Below are 11580 nucleotides of genomic sequence, written 5' to 3'. Positions count from 1 at the left end.
TGTATCTTATTTTTCTCTGAGCCAGCTGGCACACGTGGCTGCCTGTGGTACGAGTCATTGTCTGTTTCTTTGTTGGCACGTGTCGTTATTGGTATTTGGAGACCTAACTTCTACAAATTCACCTTGTCGAGAGGGCCACGCCCTGTTTGAATTCCGCCTGTTCTGATGCAATTCAGGTCTGTCGTTTCAGTCATATCGTCTGTCGTCATGTCGGTAGATTCCATAGTTTCTTTCTAGTCGGTCATGTGGTGGAGAATTTCTCCCTGAATCGTAACTGCGCGCTGGACCGTTGCGTCTAAAGTTATTCTGTCTCCCTTGATAATAATTATTTTGGTTCCCATATTGTCTGTTTCTCTGATTGTCTCTGCGATAGTCACTACCGCGGAGAGGTGATCTTTCCCTGTAATTATTACTACTCCGCCAACGGTTGTCATATGGGTGGTGTCTGTTTTGGTCACGATTTGTGTTGTGGGAATAGCCTTGTTGTGTCCAGTTATTATTTCTTTCATCGCGGAATTGTGACAGATGTGACCTATAATTGTTGTGTTCCTGCTTTCGCGTTCCGCGATTGTCAGCGTCAATTTCCAATTGTTGAAACGGTCCCTGAAAAGCTTCAATGTAATCTTTGCAACGTCCTGCCAAAATAATATGTCGTAAATATTCAGGTAGTTTGATTAAGCAAATGCGGATGAGTTGTGAGGGGCTGTATGGGCTTGACAGGTACTGATTCTTGTGCAATATGTCTTCAAAATATTTCACAAGACTGGAAAATTCAGATTGTTCGAAATGTTTCATCATTATGATGCTATGTTTTACTCGGTCTTGTGCAGCTTGAGACCAATATGCTGAGAGGAAGGCATGATAAAATTCTTCTTCACTGTGACAATCGTGAATGACCGATCGCATTCTTTCAGCTGGTTTATTCTCTAAGTAGGGGCACATATATTCTAATCTGTGCTCTAATGAGCAGTTGGGAGGAAAACAATGAGAGAATTGATGGAGCCACGCTTGTGGATGAATGTCGTTGGCAGAATTCTTAAATGTTCTGAATTTACGTGTAGTAATTAACAGCTTATAGTCAAAATCATCGTGTAGGCGATTAGCATATCGGTCATTGTTACGTCGTGTCGGCGGATCTATCTCAAAATTCGGTGCACGTTGCCAATTTCTTTCATAATTTCCGAAATGCCCTGTGTTATTATTTTGTGGCTTTTCCGTATTTGTAAGTTCCTCTTCCCGTGTTGGAGCGCGAGTGTCCTCTGAAATATGAAATTTTTGTATTACTTGTGCCAACTGATCTTGTACTTCCGGATTTTTCTTTTGTATTGCGTATTAATTTGATTCTGATTTTGTTTGAATTTCTTAATTTGTTCATACTCTTCTGTGTCAGTGATGGCTACAGGTCTTGTGTCATTCAGATCATCATCTACCTTTGCAGATAAGTTAGTGAACTGATCTGAAAGTTCGGCTACTTTCTCCGATAGTGTGCTTATTTCCTCAGTGTGTTTTTTTGAACCAAGTTTCAGAGTGTCCATTTGTGTTGAAATCGTATCTACTGTGTCCTTTAAGTTTTCCTGAGTTTTTGCAAGTTGCGTAAACAAATCGGTAGATGCAACTGAGTCAGTTTTAGCTTGCAAGGTGTCGTGATTTTCATGAACAATAGTTTGCAGTTCTTTAATGGCTGCTTCGTGATTCTGTAATGCATTTTCATGACGCGAAAAAATTGTGTTTTTATGTCATTACAGACTTTTTGACATTTCAATTCGATGTTATGTAACTCAGTAGTTAAATCTTCACGTGTTTGTTCAAGCGTGGTGTCTAACTTTTGAAGACTTTTTTCCAATGTGTCTAACTTTCTAAGATTTTGTTCCACTGTGTCTAACTTCTGAAGCCTTTGTCCCATTTGTTGCATTAACTGTAATAACAGTGCACTGGTGTCTGAAACATGTTCCTCAGCGCTATTCGGCAATGCATTTGAACCGCCAATATTCGCATTTTGAAAAGCAGAAAATGTGTCTTGGCTTATTTGAGAAAACGGCGAGGATGCAAAACCTGAATCTACAGTATTTGCAAGATTGTGTCCTGTCATTTCAGATTCCTGAGGCAAGCTGTTGTTGACCGAACGATCGATAATGCTTCCCTGTTCACTAATTGTTTCACTGCCTACACCATTATTTGCAGCCCGCTCCATTTCCCTATGTACAATTACCAAATTACTACTTTGAACATTAGTTAATTCATTACACGGTGGCGCTAACACACTGCTTTCGTCTTCACTGTCATTTCGCAGTTTACTTTGGAGCCTAGTATTACGTTTTTCACAAGCCATTATTGTCACAATATTTCACACGACAACACAGAAAAGCACAATTTGAAGAGCAAAATAAGAAAACACATTAATATAGCATTGAAAATAATATCTCGTTAATTGCAAGCGCAGCTGCGAAATACTTGGTGCAAATCTACATGCATGCCACAACTGTTTTACTGTACAAGAATGAAAACTACAACTACAAAGAAAATTCTCTCTATGATTACGCGCTAGCAATAAACAACAGCTACACTAATTACAATAGCTACAAGAACAAAATCAGAAGATTCCAGTGAGGTATCCTCGGCTAAGGGTCGACATATGAAACGTCCCCTTATGAAAAATTGTACATGACTGTGCTTAAACTGACACACAATATTTTTAGCGCAACGCAATCTGACTTTCAAAAATCCCTACAAAAGAATGCCCCTGACTAACATCAACCTATACGTTTCACAAAACCCTTACCTCACAAAAATCTTGGCTACTCGAACTACTGCAATACAGCGATCGCCACTAATGCCAGCTAAATAAAAGATTCAAGCTACGGAAGGCACTAACTACTGATAGGCATAGTTAGCAAATGAAAGATTTTAATAGAGAACAAACAATGTATTTACCTTAATAGATATCAAAAGGCATAATATACATAGCAGTTCATGACATCTAGTCTTAAAAATTTCAAAACTCCGCCGTTTCTCTCCCCACATCCACCACTGCTGGCGGCTCACCTCCAACTGCGCAACGCTACGCGCTGTTCACAGCCAACTGCCCAACACTACAATGGCAGACAACAATGCAAACTAGCCACAGACTGCACACAGCACAGCCAGTGATTTTCATACAGAGCGCTACGTAACGTTGCCAATAAGAAAACATAAACACCCTACTTACAACTTGTAACCGTTTTGGCGCGAATGCGCACAGGGCAGGCTTTGTATCACTTTGCAGAAGTTATGTTGTTATTTCGCTTTGTAATAGAACAGTCAAGTCTTGTGTTTGGTTGGTTGGTTGGTTGGTTTGGGGAAGACCAGACAGCGTGGTCATCGGTCTCATCGGATTAGGGAAGGATGGGGAAGGAAGTCGGCCGTGCCCTTTCAGAGGAACCATCCCGGCATTTGCCTGGAGTGATTTAGGGAAATCACGGAAAACCTAAATCAGGATGGCCGGACGCGGGATTGAACCGTCGTCCTTCCGAATGCGAGTCCAGTGTTTGTGTTTGGTTAAAGTGGAAATTAAATATATGAAGATTGATACTAAACTGTTTTCTTGATGATGTGACAATTAAGAAGAAGTATATGTGAATTTACAAGAAGTTTAATAGAAATGTGGATCGTGAACACCAAGTCAAAAATTATTTCTACCATACCATTGTTCTGATCTGGGATTGTTTGATCATTAAGAATTTCCTGAAAAACACATTTGTTAGGTCTTCAAATATTGCAATAATACAGATCTGGACCTTCTAGCAGTCAAAGTGGAATCACCCTAGAATCGATAAGATGAGCCATAACAACTTCGACGAAATCTAAGTGGGAATCCATTCAAGATAAGTGCCAAAATTAATGACTTTTTTAGTCACTTCATTATTTCCATTCTGACGATACTATCCATAGTCAATAACTTTGTTGTTGCCCCATAAAGCGAACATATGCTGCGTGAGCAACATTATTAATCTGATTTCTAACCTACTTCACAAGTGGTGGTATTGTTAGAAGCTGGTATGCGAAATCATGAGCTTCTATTAGAGAGTAATTCGTTATGAGTGGATTATACATCTGACCGCGATATGTGAACAAATTTTCTTAGATATCATGAACGGGCGGCAACAGATCAGGGAGGCTCTGTACTACTTTAAGATGTACCACTTCTATGAAATATTTTTTATACATTGGTCTACCATGAACGCAACTATAATTGTTGTACTCACTATCCGAAAAGATTTCTGCTCAAATGTTTGAACGGTGCGGAATCAAAAGCCCTTAGAAATTCCACAACGAATATTTAACGAATTTTCAAACCCAAACGAAGTGTGACAAATGGAAGAGAAGGGTATCGAACTGACAAACGGGAGATGTCATTTACCAAAAAAGTTTTAAATCCTCGAAACTGACGAAAAAATTTAAAAAAAAGAAGTTGAAAGAAATGACCAAATGTTTTGTGAAATAATTTGTCTAAAAGTAGGAAATAAAATCCATTATAGAAACGATTGATGTGTCTTTCAATGTCCACGAAATCTTAAGCAGCAAATGAGGTGGCGATTGAGAGTTTAGCGTTCAATGTTTAATTCGAATCATGGAATTTTAAATAATTTATTGTCTGGAATTTCACTCAGTCATCTCCACACGACATTAACATATGAGCGTCTCAGCAGCTGTGCATGATTCCGAACATCATTCAAAGACACGTTAAGTGTTATGCTAACCTATTTTATTTCTTACTTTTAGACAAACCAGTTTACAAAACATGTGTCCGTTTTTTTTTCCATCGTCTGCAGTTACCACGACATCTGGTAGAGCTGTCACGCCCACCTAAGCTGACACTCGTGTAACAAAGGCTTTTTTTCCACAATTCTAGATCGTAATAGATACCCCGAACCGATTCACGAGCGAAACTGCAGCCTCTCGCACAGTTAATACCCTTTAATACAGCCTTTCATGTTTCATTTTGAAAGCACAACACTCGGATTTACATGGCGAACGAACGAACGATGAATGTGCTAAAGGATTTCAGTCCAGACACAATTTTTTTTTTCTGGCTTTGTTGGAAAATACAACAGTCAGGCACCACGGCCAGCAGGCTGCGAAGCTTAATGCAATAAATTCGTTAATGAGAGCTTTGATAGATGGCGCTGGAGTGTGCAGAATTTCCGATTTTTTTATTGTCTTTGTAATCGGCTGCCCATTTTGCACGGCTTATTTCTGTGCCCCGGAAAAAAAACAAAAACCAAGTGTGGATCGTAAATGGGGACCGATTTTATCCTTCCGGCAATGCTGCAGGCTTCCTTCGTGAAGGGCGTGAGACTCAGTGGCGTGGCCAGAAACTGGCCGAGAACAGGCGTGCAGCGGAAACCAGGAGGCGTGACCACACGATTGCGGCAGTACTAGCGTTCCGCTATTATCCCCGTGAAAACACTGCCGTCAATCTCTGAGAGATGCAGAGCTATTTATCTGTATCCCATTTAAATTTCCTTCTGACAATAGCGCTTCAGAATGTAGATAGTTCGTTTGTTACATGTTCTATACGTCATCTGGATGACTTTTCGTATGGAAGTGATGTGTAAAGAATCGCTTTCCAGGATATATATATATATATATATATATATATATATATATATATATATATATATATATATATATATATATATATACAGGATTATTTTTAACATGATTAGTTTTGACATTAATAAACAATATTACATTGAGGTGACCATGGGATACGGGTATGCGCATATACACTTGCTGGTAATATCGCGTATACAATGTATTAGAGGACAGTGCATTGGTAGAGCTGTCATTTGTATCAGATGATTCATGTGTAACGGTTGCCGACTTGATTATGACCTCGCCACGGGAATTAACTGACAGAACGTGGAATGATAGTTGGAGCCATACGCACAGGTCATTCCATTTCGTAAATCACTAGGAAATTCAATATTCCGAGATACTCAGTGTCAAGAGTGTGCTGAGAACACCAGATTTCAGTCACTACCTGTCAGCACGGACAACGCAGTGGCCGGCGGCCTTCACTTAACGACCGACAGCAGCTGCGTTTGCGTAGAGTTGTCAGTGCTAGCAGACAAGCAACACCGCCTGAGATAACCGCAGAAATCAATATAAGACGTACGACGAATATACCCCTTACGAAAGTGTGGCGAAATTTGGCAGTAATGGGGTATGGCAGCAGGCGATCGACGCAAGTGCCTTTGCTGACACCACGACATCGCCTGCAGCGCCTCTCCTGGGCTCTTGACCGTAGCGGTGGGACCATAGGCGACTGCAAAACGGTATCCCTCTCAGATGAGTCCCGATTTCAGTTGGTTAGAGCCGATGTTAGGGTTAGATTGTGTCACAGACCCCATGAAGCCATGGAACGACGTTTTCAACAAGGCGCTGTGTAAGCTGGTGGTGTATCCATAATTGTCTGGACTGTGTTTACCAGGAACGGTCTGGGTTCTCTGGTCCAAACGAACCCATCATTGATTGGAAATACCGGGTCATCAAAAAGTCAGTATAAATTTGAAAACTGAAGAAATCACGGAATAATGTAGACAGAGAGGTACAAATTGACACACATGCTTGGAATGACATGGGGTTTTATTAGAACCAAAAAAATACAAACGCTAAAAAAATGTACAACAGATGGCGCTTCATCTGATCAGAATAACAATAATTAGCATAACAAAGTAAGACAAAGCAAAGATGATGTTCTTTACAGGAAATGCTCAATATGTCCATCACCATTCCTTAACAATAGCGGTAGTCAAGAAATAATGTTTTGAACAGCACTGTAAAGCATGTCCGTAGTTATGGTGAGGCATTGGCGGCGGATGTTGTCTTTCAGCATCCCCAGAGATGTCGCTCGATCACGATACACTTTCGACTTCAGGAAACCCCAAAGCCAATAATCGCACTGACCTGGGAGGCCAAGCATGACGAAAGTGGCGGTTGAGCACACGATCATCACCGAACGACGCGCGCAAGAGATCTTTCACGCGTCTAGCAACATGGGGTTGTTTTTTTTTCGGGTCTAATAAAACCCCATGTCATTCCAATCATCTGTGTCAATTTTTACCTCTCTATCTACATTATTCCGTGATTTATTCAGTTTTTCAAATTTATACTTATTTTTTGATCACCTGGTAGTTGTATTCGGCTACTTGGAAACCATTTGCAGCCACTCACAGACTTTATGTTCCCAAGAAAGATGGAATTTTTGTGGATGACAATGTGCCATGTCACCAAGCCAATTCACGATTGGTGTGAAGAACATTGTGGACATTTCGAGAGAATAATTTTGCCATCCAGATCACCCGACATGAATCCGATCGAACTTGTATGGGACATAGCCGAGAGATCAGTTCGAGCAGAAAATGCCGCACCGGCTACACATTTGCATTATGGACGGCTATAAAGGCAGTATTGTTCAATACTTCTGCAGGGGACTGACAATTTGTCAGGCGGATGATCCGTTGCACCCAAAAATTTGGGACATTCTGTCTTGTTTACTGACTCCGGTCCGTGCGCTACTTCAGTTGTTGGAATATACTATGGGATCTGAAAACCAAGAGACCGCTCATTTTCAGATTACAACTTAATAATTCTTATACTCAGCATGCTGGGGTTGAAACAGGTCTGAAATTTCTATGTAAGTACTATAACTGTTGGTGGAACCGTTTCAAGTTGCGTAGGAGTTTTTATTTTTCATTGATGTCTAGTTTCAGGAGGCTTGTCCATTATCGTAATGTCCATGTACATGAATCTTGCATTACAGTCTGATGTGCGTGTAAGCTAGTGACCACAAAAAATATAAACGGGGCAATATACATCACAACAATTTCACATGCAAATCGCTATATGTAAAAATGTAAACGACATACAGTGGTGTTCAGGTATAGACGGTACGTTGCATATTGCCACATTCATATATTTTGTGGCCAGTAACTCTCATGCGTGCCCAGTTGTAATGCGTAACTTCAGTTCATCGATGATATGGTAATTAACAAGCAAACCGTGACTAGTCAAGAATAAATAACTAAAAATTCCTGCCCAACTTACGACTTATCCTCTTACGGATATTGTAACTTAATAATTATATGATATACATCAATAACCATTTATTCTGCTACTTTCTGTCTAATGGAATTTATTATAATACTAGTATCAGCTGCAAAAAGTACCTATTCTACTTGTCGAATCAAAAGAGGAAGGTTATTCACATACAGTAAGAGTAGGACGGAACCCAAAATTGAACCCTGTGGAACGTCTATCGTGAATTGTTTTCCCCATCATTGCTGTTTTCTCTCCTTTCAGTAGTGTTTGAAATATTTAGCACACCGTTTCTGCGTTCTGTTAAATGTGATTCATACCACTGGTCTGTAAGTCCTTCAATTTCGTAAAAATTAAGTTTTCCTGAGAGAGTAACATGATCAATATAATTAAACACTTAGGAAAAATTGCTTAAAATGCCTTCTGGCGATAATTTTTTATTTAAAGAGTTCGATATTTGAAAAAAGAATGTGTAAATAGCATTCTCAGTTGAACCACTCTTCCAGAATTGAAAATAATATGTTTGACTACGGTTAGCAGAAACACAATAGAAAAAATAAGCTCAGCTGCTCAGTAGAATGTTATCTAATATTTGCCTTCCGACATAATGAATCAGTTGAGTTCCTTCGATGTGGCAACATAAAGATTCCAGGTTTTCTGTTATATTTCCTTATTGGATGACCTTTGGATTGTTTGCTAATTAATGCATGTAATCGGTTTCGAGATGTTCGATGTTATTTCCTGATGTTACCATTGTACTAACTGTTTCGAGTTTACGTGCAATATGATTAATTCTGTATATTTCCGAAGCGTTTAAGGCTAGGCACAATCTTGGATTGGTGGTTGGAAAGGGAATAAAATCTGTCCATGTGTTTCTCAAACTATAAACTAATTATTCGAGATGACAAACTACGAAATCACAATGACTTCAAGGTACTGTATTTTTCTGTCACATTTTTAACAATGCACCGCTGACGACCAGGCCACTGCAGAAGTAACGGACAAAGAAGAAGAAGAAAATCGACAGTGCAATTTTCAGAGGAACCATGTGGCTCTCGCTTTATGCGACTTGGGGAAATGAATGAAAACCTAAGGCTGAATGATTGGTGGGTATTTGAATCCCTGGTTTCCGTACTTTGCGAATTCATGATGTTTTTTCTAAACCTTGTTTGAGAGTTTACATTCGTTAAAGGAAGTCCCGATTGGATTCCTATGGATTCCTATCAGTCTTACGATACTGAAAAAATGAACGTAATCCGTGTAACTAAATGACTAACCACATGCACGGTAACCCAATTTCAATTGCAGATTGCCTACCTCAAGGCTTGCAGGGGTAGCAAAATATCAATTTTCAGTATGTCTGTAATTATTAATCGACATAATAATTTAAAACAGTTTTCAATAGTTGTTAATTGAAAGACAAGTGTTACAATTAGGAACTATACTTACAGGGTGGTAATCAATCTGAAAACTTGTGAGGGTGTTGCAGGGTTGGTTGTGACAAAATTACACAACTGGCTAACGGTTCTAATGGCTCTGAGCACTATTGGGCTTAACATCTGAGGTCATCAGTCCCCTAGAACTTAGAACTACTTCAACCTAACTAACCTAAGGATATCACACACATCCATGCCCGAGGCTGGGTTCCAACCTGCGACCGTAGCGGTCGCGCGGTTCCAGACTGTAGCGCCTAGAACCGCTTGGCCACAGCGGCCGGCACACTACTGGCCATCAAAATTGCTACACCAAGAAGAAATGCAGATGGTAAACGGGGGTATACATTGGACAAATATATTGTACTAGAACTGACATGTGATTACATTTTCACGCATTTTTGGTGCATAGAGCCTGAGAAATCAGTACCCAGAACAACCACCTCTGGCCATAATAACGGCCTTGATACGCCTGGGCATTGAGTGAAACACAACTTGGATGGCGTGTACAGGTACAGCTGCTCATGCAGCTTCAACACGATACCACAGTTTATCAAGAGTAGTGACTGGCGTATTGTGACGAGCCAGTCGCTCGGCCACCATTGACCACACGTTTTCAGTTGGTGAGAGATCTGGAGAATGTGCTGGCCAGAGTAGCAGTCGAACATTTTCTGTATGCAGAAAGGCCCGTACAGGACTGCAACATGCGGTCGTGAATTATCCTGCTGAAATGTTGGGTTTCGCAGGGATCGAATGAAGGGTAGAGCCACGGGTCGTAACACATCTGAAATGTAACGTTCACTGTTCAAAGTGCCGTCAATGTGAACAAGAGGTGACCGAGACGTGTAACCAATTGCACGCCATACCATCACGCCGGATGATACCCCAGTATGGCGATGACAATTACATACTTCCATTGTGCGTTCACCGCGGTGTCGCCAAACTCGGATGCGACCACTTTGATGATGTAAACAGAACCGGGATTCATCCGAAAAAATGACGTTTTGCCATTCGTGCACCCAGGTTCGTCGTTGAGTACACCATCGCAGACGCTCCTGTCTGTGATGCAGCGTCAAGGGTAACCGCAGCCATGGTCTCCGAACTGAGAGTCAATGCTGCTACAAACGTCGTCGAACTGTTCGTGCAGATGGTTGGTGTCTTGCAAACGTCCCCATCCGTTAACACAGGGATGGAGACGTGGCTGCACGATCCGTTACAGCCATGCAGATAAGATGCCTGTCATCTCGACTGCTAGTGATACGAGGCCGTTGGGATCCAGCATGGCGTTCCGTACTACCCTCCTGAACCCACCGATTCCATATTCTGCTAACAGTCATTGGATCTCGGCCAATGCGAGCAGCAATGTCGCGATACGATAAACCGAAATCGCGATAGGCTACAATCCGACCTTTATCAAAGTCAGAAACGTGATGGTACGCATTTCTTCTACTTGCACGAGGCATCACAACAACGTTTCACCAGGCAACGCCGGTCAACTGCTGTTTGTGTATGAGAAATCGGTTGGAAACTTTCATCATGTCAGCACGTTGTAGGTGTCGCCACCGGCGCCAACCTTGCGTGAATGCTCTGAAAAGCTAATAATTTGCGTATCACAGCATATTCTTCCTGTCGGTTAAATTTCACGTCTGTAGCACGTCATCTTCGTGGTGTAGCAATTTTAATGGCCAGTAGTGCAGTATTAGTTATTCTCGTAGCATAGAAGACAGCACACAAGACTAATTTGGATCGGCTTCGGAGCTTACTACAGTCCCATATCCAGTGTTCGTATTGTTCTGTTCTTCGGTTTCAGGAAACCATATGAAGAAGACGTATGGTGCCACCGTTCCTGGCGGGCCGCATGAATCTGATCGCGAACCGACCTAAATGGATAATTTCAATACCAATTGACTCGGAAACTGCGGAACGCATCGGAACATTTTTTTGAAATTGTATTATCAGCACAATCTACACTGCGACGAGTATTCGGACTGTTTCTGACCACACCGTATGTCTTGACGGAGCCGTAACTCGCGGCACACAAATAGCCACACTATGTTCAACCAGTATT

Source organism: Schistocerca serialis, chromosome 2, assembly GCF_023864345.2.
Source record: "Schistocerca serialis cubense isolate TAMUIC-IGC-003099 chromosome 2, iqSchSeri2.2, whole genome shotgun sequence".
In the NCBI taxonomy this organism is placed as follows: Eukaryota; Metazoa; Arthropoda; class Insecta; order Orthoptera; family Acrididae; genus Schistocerca; species Schistocerca serialis.
The sequence above is the reverse complement of the archived record's forward strand: the minus strand, read 5'-3'. Positions refer to the sequence as shown.